The sequence below is a fragment of the Mauremys reevesii genome, linkage group 10 (assembly GCF_016161935.1).
Source record: "Mauremys reevesii isolate NIE-2019 linkage group 10, ASM1616193v1, whole genome shotgun sequence".
Classification (NCBI taxonomy): domain Eukaryota; kingdom Metazoa; phylum Chordata; order Testudines; family Geoemydidae; genus Mauremys; species Mauremys reevesii.
In genome coordinates, this window is record NC_052632.1 from 64,658,598 (window position 1) to 64,675,084 (window position 16,487).

The 16,487-nt window shown below is 42.9% G+C and overlaps 1 long non-coding RNA gene across 1 annotated transcript in view; it reads left to right on the forward strand.

Moving 5' to 3' along the window:
- The window catches only part of LOC120373752, a 54,335-nt gene that overhangs the window by 467 nt on the left and 37,381 nt on the right, over positions 1 to 16,487 (forward strand). Inside the window, exon 2 of the long non-coding RNA XR_005585690.1 lies at positions 10,064 to 10,272. This is a non-coding gene — a long non-coding RNA (uncharacterized LOC120373752). The remainder of the gene's footprint in view (positions 1 to 10,063; positions 10,273 to 16,487) is intronic.

The following is a 16,487-nucleotide window of genomic DNA, read 5'->3' on the forward strand; positions in this document are numbered from 1 at the left end:
AGTGATGAGAGATCCCTATTAGACTTGTACCCTAGTAGGGGGTTTGCTTTGCTTTCATCACACGGACAGAGTGTGTATGACTTGGCTGGAGGGCTGAGTTACTGTAGTGTAGACATACCACAGAGAGTGAGTGCAGGCACACATACTCGGCTAAGGGGGTGCTTATGAGAGGTGAGTGTACCCTGTTACGGGGAGTAGGATGTGGCCATGAATCAGGCTGGAGATGGCCAGGGAGTTGTTAGTAATTAGGAAGCAGGAAGCCTCTGTTGAAAAACAGTAATGGCTAGCTTGTGTCTTAGCCTGCAGTGGTGCATGAGAGAGGGAAGAAGACTAAGGAGCTTCCCTTTCCACCTTGTGCCTTTGCACAAAGGCCAAGCACAATCCCAGCCCTAGCACATATGGTGTAGATGCCCTGATGACTAACATTGACAGTAATGTTAGGCTTGTTAAAGGAGATGGGTGTAGGAGTTGCAAATGGTGGCGCTTCCCATCCTTCCTTTGTCATAGCCAGCAGATGGAAAAGAGATGGAGGGCACATGCTGGACTTTTCCGAAGGAAATGGTAGCAGTTGTACTCCCAGCAGCATTGTGCCAACTTCAGAGCAATGTGTCTGGGTTTTCCCACTGGGGTGGTGGACCTCCACATCCCTTATCCGATGGGGCTGTCTTAAAGGCACCATCTAACCTGTGATCTTAGAAATTTGTGATTACAAAAACAAATACAGCAAAAGAGATAACTAATGGATTATTTGCAAAAGCAGATGTTATTTTTGTAGGCAGTGGGTCCGTTCCTATTCCTAACTGCAACTTTCAGCCATAACTCTGAAAAAAGGAAAGGATGTGGATTGAATGTTTTCTTGAGGACAAATTTGAAAAGCATGATTCCATGCTGAATTACTATTTAAGTCTATTTACATCTGAAATCGTGGAGTGTGTTGCAGTACCACAACACAGTCTTTTTTCCTTTATAAATTGCACTTGGCATGACATTCCCTTCTGGAGAGCTCATGATGACAAGGGGACATTGCCATCAGTGGTGGAAAGAGACAGTGTTGTATATGTCATGATCAAGTGGTGATCTGGTGAAATATTTGCTCAAAGAGAAAAAGTCTAACAAGAATGTTAGAACTAACAAACATCACCAGTCCATAAGCAAAGCTGTAGAAACACCAGGTTTCACTCTGAAGACCTACTTCTCCTCTCATTACAGCTTCACATCTGTAACTCCATTGATTTGAGTGAAGTACTTCCCGATTTATATCAGGCCCCAAGTTTTTGGGTTCATCTGAACCAGAAACTTAAAATGGAAAGGAGGGGGTCCTGAAATTGCAATCCAGACCTGCCAGAAATATTCAGCAAAAGCCATATGAACGAGAAGTGGCTGATTCTGCCTATATCTAGTTCTGATTATGTTCAAGCTTGTAAAACTCTAAATGTACATGAAACTACTGCATTTTACCTTGTTTTTTTATACTTGTACTGAAGGTATTAAAAAAATGCATGATAAGCGCAGAGCTCCTTTTAGTGTCAATGGGAGTTTAGTGAATCAAGGGGGAAATAGACCCCATAGCATGTAATTGTCCACATTTTTAACCTACTATCTAATGGATTTTATTTCTTTTTTTATGAAAACTTTTTATTATTAATAGAGTGCTCGAAAGAAACTAATGAGCTGTAATAAATTTGCATACTTATGAAGCCTGATCATTTATTCATGGAGATGGCACAGAGAATGAAGGGCTAGCATTAATTCTGCTAGAAGTTAGTCGAGAATACATGCTGTTCCTCACTGTGTCTGCTTTGGAACGCTCTTCACTTTAGTTTTCACTGAAGAAAAATACAGGCAAATTCTGTTTAAAGAGAATTTCCTTTTTGGAATGTTTTGCTAATTGATAAATAGCCCTGAAGTTTGATTCACATGGCTGTTCATATGAGGTATTGCAATAACTTAAAGTTTTCAATACCTAAAATTTTCGAAATATGGGAAGAAACCCAGGCTTTATTGAATAACTGCAGATATGTTTGTCTTGAGTACAGGTGGCAGGAGTAGACATAGTATTATTTTGTATTTTAATTGGCATTAATTTAGCACTTTCCATGTTATTTAGAACAATGAATTATATGCTTGTAGCTCACTGATTGTATGCAGGCAAATGCAGCAATTGTTATCCAATCAACAATATGTCATCTAAAACTATATAAGCTTTTCTATTTCAGCAGTAGTTATAGTAACTGAGGGTGAATACTATCTAGGGCACCATGACACACTAGCATTGCAACAGCACTAAATATATGTGCAGAAGTAATCAGAGCAAGCTGAAAACAACAATAATAGTGATGTTATTTAGCCCTTATTGCATTTTCCATCTTCTAAACATGACATAAGCTTAAATCCTCACATCACTTCCTGTGAAATATGGTGGATATTATCAGAGCAAGGCAATCAACTTGCAATAAATAATGTATTGATGAATGCAATCCTTATTCCTGGTTACAAAGTGTCCATATACAGACTACAGTTTTTATGAATTTGTTGGCTACTTAGATTGTCAATTAGTATTTTGTATGGAACAGATTTCGGGCCATGGATTCCTTCCAAATTGTGTGCTGTGAGAATTGTATTGAATATTTTATTTTCACAATTTGATATTAGAGCTGTATGACTGGTAGCCTAAGCCATATGGTATTGTTTCTTTTCCCCAGACTACAAGGGCCAACCTTCATGAGAAACTACTTCCACCAATGCAGATATCATTTAGTGTAATGAGTAAATGAATCTCTCTTCTGGGCCTGAAATTTTGTTAATGTTCATATTAACAAAACTTTGTTCACACAAATGTTTATGAGCAGTAAATAAAAAAGGGATGTAAACTTGGTGTAAGCACAATTCTATTTTAATGTCACTGACTGTTCAAGGGTGCTCTTCACTCAGCTCTAAATGATTTATCTCATGGGAAAATTGAAGTAAAGAGACTAAGCAAATTACACTTCTAAGCTGAAAGAGTCAGCTTAGAAGTGTAAAGAAATTTGACCTTGAATGTTACCTGAAGATGTGCAAGGGCAAGCAACGCGAAGTGTACATTCCTGTTTCATGTTTATTAGAGAGTGTAAGGCTGGAATAGAAGAAGGGTGGCAATATTCAGGAGTCTTAATGCTTGGGATTGGTTTGGACTCATTTCTAATTAAGGTGGTCCAAAACATCACCAAAGCAATTTCTTAGGCCTGGTCTACACTAGGGGGGGGGGTGTCGAACTAAGGTACGCAAGTTCAGCTATGCGAATAGCGTAGCTTAACTCAAACTACCTTAGTTTGAACTACTCACCTGTCCAGACGCCGCGGGATCGAAGTCCGCGGCTCTCCCGTCGACTCCGCCACCGCCATTCGCGGTGGTGGAGTTCCGGAGTCGACGGGAGCGCGTTCAGAGTTCGAACTATCGCATCTAGATTAGGCGCAATACTTCGAACTCCAAGAAGTTGAACTCTACACGTCGACCCGGCAGGTAAGTGTAGACCTACCCTTAGTTTACAAATGTTAAAGTGCCAGCGCTACTTAATTTTCCATAAAGTTCTAATCGGAGAGAACTCTGTTGGACTCAACTTCTAAGATGATACACACTATAAATGACTAGTAACAAGCATCAGTGCCTGTGTTAATCATTCTAATTCAGCTCCATGTGTTTAGGCAGCACTACAGTGCATGTTATTTTTACTACATAAGTAATACAAATGGTGGAAGTCTAAAGCGCCAGATTTGCTTTGCAACCCACTTTTTTTTTCTTTATCAGAAACTACCACTTGAAAATAATCTTTTCAGTAACAGGGAAAAAATTGACCTATTTTTCTCCCATACAATTGTCAGCATTTGTGGGTATCCAGATATGTTCTGAATAGGCTTTCGTGCCTAAAATAGCTCCAGAAACATAACATAACCTACAGAGACCAACAGCAGAGCTGGGGACATTTATGCTTTTTCTTTTAAACCTTGGTGATGTTAATTTTTCCTTCCCAAAAGTACAGAATTATGGGGACTATGCTCAGAGACTATTTTGCAATCCAACAAAGACCTTGAAGTTGCCAGGTTTAAATAGATTTTTTTTTTAATACTATACAGTATTGGCTCATTTCTCTTGCTTCATAAAGAAATTAAGATAATCACAGCTGGGTTAAATTGTAAGATCTACTGAGCTGTCATAGTTCATTGGCTGTATTGGTGCTATCGTTACATTAGCAGGGAATATGTTCAGTTGTAAATAACTTAACTGGAGGTAAACAAAGCATCAAGTTACAATTTGTTGGGGTCTATTTGGACAGAAATAATAGTCATGCTTAACAAGATCACATAATGAGTGTAACAAAACAATGATGTTTTCTAGTATTTTTATTGCAGTACCAAAGAAAAAATAGGCCTCAGTAATAGGATGCCAGTTAGACATAATTAAACATAAAACAATACCACAGAGCAAAATGTTTTTAGTCACTATGGCTTTTTGTACACACAGATATTTCCTATACAATCACATACATTCAGAGTGACTTATTTTAAATTAAGGACATGACAAATCAAGGAGAAACTGTCTTCGTGAAACAGTAGCACGTGTTTCTCCTCTGTGGCAGTCTGCACAGAACTGAACAACTCCAGAACTGAGTCCTTTATTTACACTGCAGATCTCTGTTGTTTGGTCTGCACTTATTCTGCATGCAGAACTCCCATTAGGCTAAACTCTTCCTTAGGTGAAGAGAATGTAAATGGCTGAGAATGATCAGAGTATTCAGTAAAGAAGAAACATGCTATCTTCAGGTTGTTTTAAACCCAACTGAATTACCAGGTGACCCTACTAGCTATTGGAATCACACCACAGGTAAGGTTGTTGAGAAGAACCAAAAATTATTTGTCATGAGTCTATAACTTTGAGATTTGATAATTCCAGTGAATCAGTTGGACAAAGCCCTCCTCAAAGCCAGAAGATGACAAGAATCATGCTTTTAAAAAGTAGGAACCTAAAGTGAGGGGCTTTTGAAAATCCCATTTATATGATTTAAGAATACATGTCCCAGTAGGCTTTTAAATAAATGATTTGGTTTTCAAAAAAAATGCTGGCCACCCAGTTGTTCCCACTGCGTTATTTGGACCTATAATTTCTGTTAAATATTATTTTCAACTCTAACAGGAAGACAGACAAGAGGACTAGATCAGGTTCTAGGCAGAAGCTGTATGGTAAAGTAGGGAAAGACATATTAACTATGGAGCTGGAACTGTTTTCCTTATTCTAAAAAAGTTCCTTGCCCAGTATTAGAAGAAAGTGACTCTTTCTGTGACTCTACCTTTGTCATATAACACAGAAGATTGATTTCAATGGAAGTAAAGAGGAGTGTATACAGTGTCTAATAATTTATTAGGGGGAAGAATAGTATTAGGCATGATCTACACTACATGGTTAAGTGGACACAGGACAGCTCATGTTGATCTAGCTGTGGATTTGTCTACATTTAAATTTCACTCCCACTGATGTAATTGCCTTGCTGCACTGACTTAATAATACCACCTTCCTGAGTGGCATGGAGTCAAAGTTGATAGAGTTAGGTTGACACAGTGTCAGTGTAGACACTGTGTTACTTACATCAACTGTTACTGACCTCCAGGAGATGTCCCAGAATGCCCCTCTCTGACTGCTCTGGTCACTGTTGTGAACTGGCCAGGGGGACAGGGAACCTCCCCTCCCCTTTAAGCCCTGTAAACTTTTGAAATTCCTTTTTCTGGTTGCCTGGCTTGGCGAGTACACCTAGCAACTTTTGATTGTTGTGTTCAACTGCTGGCTACGTGCTGCAATCCTCTGCCAAAGGTTTCTGGGGAGGGCTGCCTTATTTCTTCTACTGCAATAGGACACTTTCCCATGCCATTCAATGATTACTTCAGAAGGCACCATTGCAATACACAGCCCAGTGGCATATAGCCCCAGGCAGCATCAGAATGCCTGCAGTAGCTGTGCTCTCTCTGCCTCCATTATCCTCAAGTGTGAGATATCCACTGCCTGTGGAAAATGGTGCTACTATTCAGTTCCATTGCCCTATACACCTATACTCATGTGTGTGAGCTATTTCCCCAATCCCCACCCTGGGCCATACTCACCATGGCTAGTGCCGTGACTGGTGCTGTGCTGTATCAATCCCAAGGAGAAGTGAGTAGTGCTTACAACTTGTGTGGATCAAGGGGAGTGAGTTCAGTATCCTAAGTTTCAATCTTGGTTGTGAATACAGACAGTAGTACCTCTGTGTGTTGTAACTTCAGCTGCTGGTATTGTGGGCTTGAGGGTCTTCCCCTCCTCACCAGCAGAACACCTGAACCAGATAAGAAGGGGAAAGAAGAGAACTTGTTCCAAGCCAGTGCTGCGTCAAAGAGTGAGCACGGGGCCTGAAGGACCACCCTTGCAGACAGCATGGACCAGGATAGAGTGGAGAGGCGAAAGGCACAGGAAAGGGAGAGGGACATGCAGCAGAAGATGCTTGTGCTTCTCAGGCAGCGAACAGAGATGTTGCAGACTCTGGTGGACCTGCAAGTTCAACCATCCCATGCTTGCCTCCCTCTGCAGCCCATAAATAACTCTATATCAGGACCTCTCTACATCCCCCACCCTCAACATTCGATGTGGCATAAGGGGCCATTGCATTACCCTTAATACTTCACCCCCCCGGGGGGGGGGGACATTAAAGACAATCACAGCTGCACATACACTAACCTGTGAAAGACACGGCTGGTGTATGTGTACCTGAAATGGAAATGACCTTTCTTTCCACTTAATTTATTAAATTTTACTAAGTTATAAGTGTTTTTTATTTGTATGGTTATAGAACAACATTCTATTTTTGAAACATATTTTAACTTTTTATTAGTTTGCAACATATACTCACTTGTGCTGAGCTGGTATGACACCCACCAATTTCCTGTCACTTCATTTTGTCACAGAACTCATAACATCATTGACAGACAATATTTAGTAGGTGCATTGGCAATGTTATATTCCTACACACACAGAGCTCACTATAAGGTTCATACTGGTCTTCAACACAGCAAAGCCAGGTAGAGCCCACTACAGCAACATACCCTACTCTGCCTCACTATTAAAATGGTATTTCACAGCCTCCCTGAGCTGTTTGGTTCCATGATAATCTCTTCTTATAGCCCTGGTATCTTGACTGTTCAAAATCAGCAAAAAACTATTCCACCTCTACCCTCCACCCCAGTGGAAACTCCCCCCATTTTGTTTCACAGATATTATGCAGGACACAGCAGGTAGCTATAACCATTAGGCTTTTTTTTCACTGAGGTCCAATCTGGTAAGTAGACAGCATCGGTGACTTTTCAAACAGCCAAAGGCACGTTCAATTGTCATTCTGCGCTTGCTCAGATCTGTACTTGAAGCACTCATCAGTGCTGTCAAGATGATCAGTGTACAGCTTCATGAACCATGGGAGCAAGGAGTAGACTGGATCTCCCAGGATCAATATTGGCATTTCAACATTCCCAATGGTAATCCAGCGGGCAGGAAAGAAAGTCCCTGCTTGCAACTTTCTGAACAGTCCTGTGTTCTTAAAGATGTGTACATCATGCACCTTCTCTGACCAGCCCATGTTGATGTCAGTAAAGCATCTTGGTTGATCCACCAGCACTTGCATTACAATAGAAAAACAGCCCTTTCTGTTGATGTCTGGTGTGTCAAGATGGTCTGATGCTAAAATAGGAATATGCATGCCATCTATCACCCCACTGCAGTTCGGGAAACCCACTGTTGCAGAACCATCCACTATGTCTTGCACGTTACCCAGAGTCACAGTCGTGCATAGCAGGGGGTGATTAATGGCCCAAACACATTTGCATTGCAACAGCCGTCCTGGTGGATTTCCCAATTCCAAATTGATTCCCAGCTGACTGGTAGCAATCTGGTGTTGCAATTGCCACTCACTTCTCAATTGTCAGTGTGGATCTCATTTTGGTGTTCTTGTGCTGGAGGGCTGGGGCAAGTTCAGCACACAGATCCAGGAACATGGACTGGTGCATCCAAAAGTTCTGCAGCCGCTGCTTGTCATCCCAAACCTGCATGACAATGCAATCCCAGCAGCCAGTGCTTGTTTCTTGGGCCCAGAACTGATGCTCCATTGTATACTGCTGCTCCTTGAGGCCGCCAACAACTTGGAATTGTTTCTTTCTGTGTCTCACAGCAATCTAGCCTCTAAGGAATCATGTTCCCTGCAGCAACTCTTGTAGCTCTGCAACACTCATCCTAATAGTGCAGAACTGTTCAGAATCCATGCTTTTGTCACCAATGGCGGACAGTGAGGAGTGACCGGCAGGTTTGCAGGGATTTTGAAAAGAGGCAAGAAATATTATGGGATGCAGATAAAATTATGGGATGGAGAACACCTGCTTTATGGGAAGTTGAACCCATGTTCCCAGTCATACCAGTTTGAGATTTCAGCCCCATAAGGCATTGCAAAAACTCCCCAAAATACCCTGTGCTGGATGGTGGCGAGCTGCCCAGTGGGATAGCTCTCCATGGTGCACTGCACTCTACATTGATACAAGTGCTCCTGGTGAGGACGTGCACTGCTAACACAAGGAGCGTAGTGTGGACATGCACAAGCAATGTAATAACTACGGTAGCTTTGTGTTGATGTTACTTAGGTCGACATAATTTTGTAGTGTAAACATGGCCTTAGTGAAAAGAGAAGCAAAATGAGGATTTAAAGGAAAACTGAAACAAATCAGAAATGTCAAGAGACGTGAACCAGAGCCTGGAGTCTTAAGCCAATGAACATTTAGTTTAGTAGAAAAAGTGAATAGCTTCCTAATGAATTGATTCACACTTCCTGTTTGTTGCTGACTACAGACTCTGTTCATCCTGTGTACTTCAACTGAACAAACTAACAAAAGGCTTCCAAAATATTCTTTCAAATTAGAGTCTTAAGACACTCTTATGCAGGCAAATAGTCCATCATGATCCAGATTTTTGTTCATGGCTTAATTCTCAGTTGTCGTTTGCTGCTGTCAAACCAACCATCTGTTTGGACTAAACTTGTTTCCTATTCTGTCCAGTGGGAAAGAATTTAGCAACAGAAAAACCATTTCACCAAGGAAAGTGGAAATGTTTTCTGGAAAGCTGAAGTTGCCTAGTGTTTTTTCATTAAAATCCCCTTGTACTCCCACAGTTTATAATCATTTGACATTTTGGAAACACAAACATTTGAACATAAGCTCCAGAAAATTAAAAACATCCCAGATTTGATCACACATTCTTAGAAATGCCTAGTGAGTAACAGATATTGTGCAGTAATTTTCTTTTCTGTCATGGAGTCAGGAAGAAAATGATACAGTATTAGAGTAAGTTGCTGTTTAGGCAAAGTGGCCAGGTGTGACTAGTGAAACTAATAACATGTGCAAACACGCCTGTCTCTGCTATTGCCTGTTTATCCACTGGTTTCATATTGTTTCAGAAGTCTGATTTCACCTCACTTAAAAACTCGGGCTTCAGCTTCAGCCCCCGCAGTGGGGCTTGGGCTTCAGCTTTCTGCCCTGGGCCTTAGTGAATCTAACACTGGCCCTGGCAAACCCATTAAAACAAACTTGCCAACAGTTTGAGAACCGCTGCTATAGTATATAGAACAATATAAACAAGTCATTTCCTATCTTTTGAAAAGAAACTAGGGCCAGTATGTGAGTAAATAAGTAGTGGTGAAGACAATGATCAAAGTATCTTTTATTTTACGTGAAACAGAAGGTGACATAGGGTTGTTTTGATTAAAAAAATCACAGGGTAAGCGGTAGAGGCCATCCAACGAAAGCAAAATTTATTTTACGTAAATGCAATCTTTTTGCAAAAGTTTTGAGTACAGCTGACTTGGGCTCTAGGGAATTTGAAGATTTCATATTGTAAGGTTGAAAAATAAGAAAGAGGACTTTGAAGGGATATGGGCTTTGTTTTGAGACCTATTATTTGGGTTACAGCTATTCATAATGCATATTTGTGTGCTTGTAGTGGATTGCCCTCTTATGTACTAATATTTCTATTGCAGCAGTACCTGAAGACTCCCAAGCAGAGATTAGGGGACCCATTGTGTTTAGACCTCTACAATCAAATAACAAAAAGAATCCCTACACCAGATATCTCACAATCAAGGACTTAGACCAGTAGTTCTCAACCAGCGGTATGTGTACCCTTGGGGGTATGTAGATGTCTCGATATTTGCCTAGTTTTACAGGCTACGTAAAAAGCACTAGAAAAGTAAGTACAAACTAAAATTTCATACAAATGACTTGTTTATATTGCTCTATATACTATACACCGAAATATAAGTGCAATATTTATATTCAATTGATTTTTTTATAATTATATGGTAAAGCAATTTTTCAGTAATAGTATGCTCACACTTTTGTATTTTATGTCTGATTTTGTAAACAAGTAGTTTTTAAGTGAGATGTAACTCAGGGGTACACAAGACAAATCAGACTCCTGAAAGGAGTACAGTAGCCTGGAAAAGTTGAAAGCCACTGGTGTAGACAAGCCCTAAATAACATACAAACTAAACAGTAGAAACTCTAATCAGAATGGAGAGTTTGTTTTTAATTACAGAGGTTTATAATAATGAAAAGGGAAGTGATTGTTGACTATCATATTTATATTTAAACAAATAAAGGGCTATTACTTCCCCACATCTCTTCAAAACTAATCAAAACCCACTAAGTAGAATATATCTCCATTCCTTTCAAGAAATCAGAGAATAGGCTTCTTTTTCCATTTTGCATTTTATGTCTGTTCAATCCCACTCATGATAACATGAGGAGAAGACTGAAAATTATGGCTGATAAACAGCTTTTTCTGTGTATTGCAATGAGATATAGAATATTTCTTTATTTTAGGTAGCACTGATCTTAGCTGAACATCATCATCCTCACACTGGTGAAATGGGAGCATTAGTTTTTTCTATTGCATTCTAAGTAACTGTAGTTCATTCAGAACATTTTACTTGTCCATTTTTCACAACATGCATTGAGCAGATTAGATTTTCTAATAAACTGTTCCTTGTTTCATTTAAAATGTTACATTACAGCAGCAATCAGAAGCCCAAATTAGGATCAGGGCCCCACTGTGCTAGGGCCTTTATTAAATACAAGGTAGGCAAGTTCTCTGTCCCAAGCGATTACAGCCTAACAGGGTGAGGGGTGGTGCTGTTGCTATGGAGTTGAACTCCTGTTTAAAGTTAGGAAGTATCTGAAATAGCGATGGATTGAACCAGTGGAAGTCAAGTCACCTCTAAGGCCTGGTCTACACTAGGCCTTTAAACCGATTTTAGCAGCGTTAAACCGATTTAACGCAGCACCCATCCACACTACGAGGCCCTTTATATCGAAATAAAGGGCTCTTTAAACCGGTTTCTGTACTCCTCCCCGATGAGAGGAGTAGCACTAATATCGGTATTACCATATCGGATTAGGGTTAGTGTGGCTGCAAATTGACAGTATTGGCCTCCAGGCGGTATCCTACAGTGCACCACTGTGACCGCTCTGGACAGCATTTTGAACTCGGATGAACTGGCCAGGTACACAGGAAAAGCCCTGCGAACTTTTGAAATTCATTTCCTGCTTTCCCAGCGTGGAGAGCTCATCAGCACAGGTGACAACGCACAGCTCATCTGCACAGGTAACAATGCAGTCTCCTGAGAATCGATAAAGAGCTCCAGCATGGACTACATGGGAGGTACTGGATATCGTCAATCTATCCAGCCACACACTCAGCCCAGAAGAACAGTCTGTCCTATCTCGGGGACTCTCTTTCTGCCCTGCCACCCCCACCAACATGATACAGTTCTGCGGCGATCTGGAAGCCTACTTTCGCCGTCTCCGACTCTAAGAATACTTCCAGGACAACACTGAACAGCGCACTGATACACAGTTACCCTCCCACCAACAGCACAAGAAGAAGAACTCCACATGGACTCCTCCTGAGGGTCGAAATGACAGTCTGGACCTATACATTGAATGCTTCCGCCGACGTGCACAGGCAGAAATTGTGGAAAAACAACATCGCTTGCCTCACAACCTAAGTCGTGCAGAACGCAATGCCATCCACAGCCTCAGAAACCATCCTGACATTATAATCAAAGAGGCTGATAAAGGAGGTGCTGTTGTCATCATGAACAGGTCTGACTACCAAAAAGAGGCCGCCAGACAACTCTCCAATACCAAATTTTACAGGCTACTTCCCTCAGATCCCACTGAGGAATACACTAAGAAACTGCACCATCTACTCAGGACACTCCCTACACTAACACCGGAACAAATCAACATACCCTTAGAACCCCGACCAGGGTTATTCTATCTACTACCCAAGATCCACAAACCCGGAAATCCTGGACGCCCCATCATCTCTGGCATTGGTACTCTCACTGAAGGACTGTCTGGATATGTGGACTCTCTACTCAGACCCTATGTTACCAGCACTCCCAGCTATCTCCGTGACACCACTGATTTCCTGAGGAAACTACAATGCATTGGTGACCTTCCAGAAAACACCATCCTAGCCACCATGGATGTAGAGGCTCTCTACACAAACATCCCACACATTGATGGAATACAAGCTGTCAGGAACAGTATCCCTGATGATGCCACAGCACAACTGGTTGCTGAGCTCTGTGCCTTTATCCTCACACACAACTATTTCAAATTTAATGACAATATATATCTCCAGATCAGTGGCACCGCTATGGGCACCCGCATGGCCCCACAATATGCCAATATTTTTATGGCCGACCTGGAACAACGCTTCCTCAGCTCCTGTCCACTCACGCCCCTTCTCTACCTACGCTACATTGATGGCATCTTCATCATCTGGACCCATGGGAAGGAGACTCTGGAAAAATTCCACCATGATTTCAACAGCTTCCACCCCTCCATCAACCTCAGCCTGGACCTATCTACACGGGAGGTCCACTTCCTAGACACCCCGGTGCAAATAAGTGGTGGTCACATTAACACCACCCTATACCGAAAACCTACCGACCGCTATGCCTACCTTCATGCCTCCAGCTTCCATCCCGGGCACACCACAAGATCCATTGTCTACAGCCAAGCACTGAGATACAACCATATCTGCTCTAACCCCGCAGACAGAGACCAACACTTAGAAAATCTTCACCAAGCATTCTCAAGACTACAGTACCCACATGAGGAAATAAGGAAACAGATCAACAGAGCCAGATGTGTACCCAGAAGCCTCCTACTGCAAGACAAGCCCAAGAAAGAAACCAACAGGACTCCACTGGCCATCACATACAGTCCCCAGCTCAAACCCCTCCAACGCATCATCAGGGATCTACAACCCATCCTGGACAATGATCCCACACTTTCACAGGCCTTGGGTGGCAGGCCAGTCCTCGCCCACAGACAACCTGCCAACCTGAAGCATATTCTCACCAGCAACTGCACACCGCACCATAGTAACTCTAGCTCAGGAACCAACCCATGCAACAAACCTCGATGCCAACTCTGCCCACATATCTACACCAGCAACACCATCACAGGACCTAACCAGATCAGCCACACCATCACCGGTTCATTCACCTGCACGTCCACCAATGTAATATATGCCATCATATGCCAGCAATGCCCCTCTGCTATGTACATCGGCCAAACTGGACAGTCTCTAAGGAAAAGGATAAATGGACACAAATCAGACATTAGGAATGGCAATATACAAAAACCTGTAGGAGAACACTTCAACCTCCCTGGCCACACAATAGCAGATTTTAAGGTGGCCATCCTACAGCAAAAAAACTTTAGGACCAGACTCCAAAGAGAAACTGCTGAGCTCCAGTTCATCTGCAAATTTAACACCATCAGTTTAGGACTAAACAAAGACTGTGAATGGCTTGCCAATTACAGAACGAGTTTCTCCTCCCTTGGTTTTCACACCTCAGCTGCTGGAACAGGGCCCCATCCTCCCTGATTGATCTAACCTCGTTATCTCTAGCTTGCTTCTTGCTTGCTTATATATACACACCTGCCCCTGGAAATTTCCACTGCTTGCATCCGAAGAAGTGGGTATTCACCCACGAAAGCTCATGCTGCAAAACATCTGTTAGTCTATAAGGTGCCACAGGATTCTTTGCTGCTTATATGGGGAGAGGATTCAGTGCTAACAGAACTGCGTTCCAAAAGACAAAATGAAAAAGTATTTGGAAGAATTTCCAAGGCTATGATGGAAAAAGGCCATAGCAGGGACTCAATGCAGTGCAGAGTGAAAGTTAAGGAGCTCAGACAAGCCTACCAGAAAACCAAAGAAGCAAATGGAAGGTCCGGTGCAGGGCCAAAAACATGCTGCTTCTACGCTGAGCTGCATGCAATTTTAGGGGGCTGCACCACAACTACCCCACCCCTGTCCGTGGATTCCGAGGTGGGGGTTGTAATCTCAGCCATGGCTGAGGATTATGCGGATGGGGAAGATTATGATGAGGAAGGTGACGAGGACGACCTTGCAGAGAGCACACAGCACTCCGTTAGCCCCAACAGCCAGGAGCTTTTTCTGACCCAGACGGAATTACCCTCCCAGCCCTTCCAAGCAACTATCCCAGACAATGACGCCATGGAAGGGACCTCTGGTGAGTGTACCTTTGTAAATATCAAACATTGTTTTTTAAGCAAGCGTTTTTTAATGGTTGATTTGCCCTGAGGACTTGGGATGCATTCGCAGCCAGTAAAGTTACTTAGAAAAGTTTTGTTAACATGTCTGGGGATTGAGCGGAAATCCTCCAGGGACATCTCCATGAAGCGCTCCTGGAGGTACTCCAAAAGCCTTTGCAGAAGGTTTCTGGGCAAGGCAGCCTTGTTCCGTCCACCATGGTAGGACACTTTACCACGCCATGCATGTAGCAAGTAATCGGGTATCATTGCATGGCAAAGCATAGCTGCGTATGGTCCCGGTGATTGCTGGCATTCAAGAAACATCCGTTCTTTATCTCGCTGTGCTATCCTCAGCAGAGTGATATCGTTCAGGGGAACCTGGTTGAAAATCAGGAATTTAATTAAGGGGACTTAGAGATGGCCATTTTCCCACTGGGTTCGTGGATTGCAGCTTAAAAAAAATTCCTTTCCTGCACGTAGCCAAGCGGGGGGAGGGGAGGAGTGAAATACCGATGAGCTTTTTTGCGTTTGGTTAGCAGGGATCTTCCCAGCTAACAGCCACGTGGTGGGGGGGGTAGGTGGGTGATTAGCAGTGAGCTTTCATGGTACCAGCCATGCGGTGGGGGGAGGGGTAAAGCACTGCTGAAGTCGAAAGACAGTGGCTTACCATGGCCGCATGCAAGCTGAATTCTGATGTCCAGACCTGTGTCTGTGAGATCTGTAACACCAGAGCCGCAGGCACTCAATATTAAGATGAAAAATGCGACCTTGTAGTGAAATCACATGTGCTATGTAGGTGAATAGTGCTGTTCACTGTGAAAGAGTATAACCATTGTTCTGTAAAATGTATCTTTTAAAATACTTCTCTCCCTTTTTTCCCTCCCTCATGCAGCTGCAAATTTTTCAAGCCTCCCTACTCCATCCCAAAGGCAAGCTCAGATAAGGAGGAGGAAAAAGAAGACGCAAGATGAAATGTTCTCGGATATAATGGAAGTAACCCACAAGGAAAGAGCTCATCTGAATGAGTGGAAGGAGGTGGTATCAAATTACAGGAAAGATGCCAGTGAACATGAGGACAGGAGAGACACCCGAGATGAGAGGTGGTGGCAGGAAGATCGGCAGGAAGATCAGAGGTGGCAGCAGGAAGATCAGCGGTGGCGGGATGCAACTCTGGGGCTGCTGCGTGATCAAACTGACATGCTCCGGCGTCTGGTGGAGCTTCAGGAATGGCAGCAGGATCACAGAGTGCCACTGCAGCCCCTGTATAACCACCCTCACCCCTCACCATGTTCCACATCCTCCTCACCCAGACATGTAAGAACGCGTGGGGGGAGGCTCCGTGCACCCGCCCACTCCACCCCCGTGGACAGCCCAACCAGAAGGCTGTCATTATTGTGAAATATTTTTAGTGGGCTTTTCCATCCCTCCTATCCTCCTCCCAAACCACACCCAGGCTACCTTCTCAGTTCTCTCCCTCTTTTTATAATGAATTAATAAAGAATACATGATTTTTAAACTATAGTGACTTTATTTCCATAAGCAAGCTGTAATCGAAGGGGGAGGGTGGGTTGCTTACAGGGAATGAGTCAATCAAGGGGGGTGGGTGTTCATCAACAAACACAGCAGTCACACCCTACCCTGGCCAGTGATGAAGCTCGTTTTCAAAGCTTCTCTGATGCGCACTGCTTCCTGGTGTGCTCTTCTAATCTCCCTGGTGTCTGGCTGCACGTAATCAGTGGCCAGGTGATTTGCCTCAGCCTCCCACCCCGCCATAAAGGTATCCCCCTTACTCTCACAGAGATTGTGGAGAACACAGCAAGC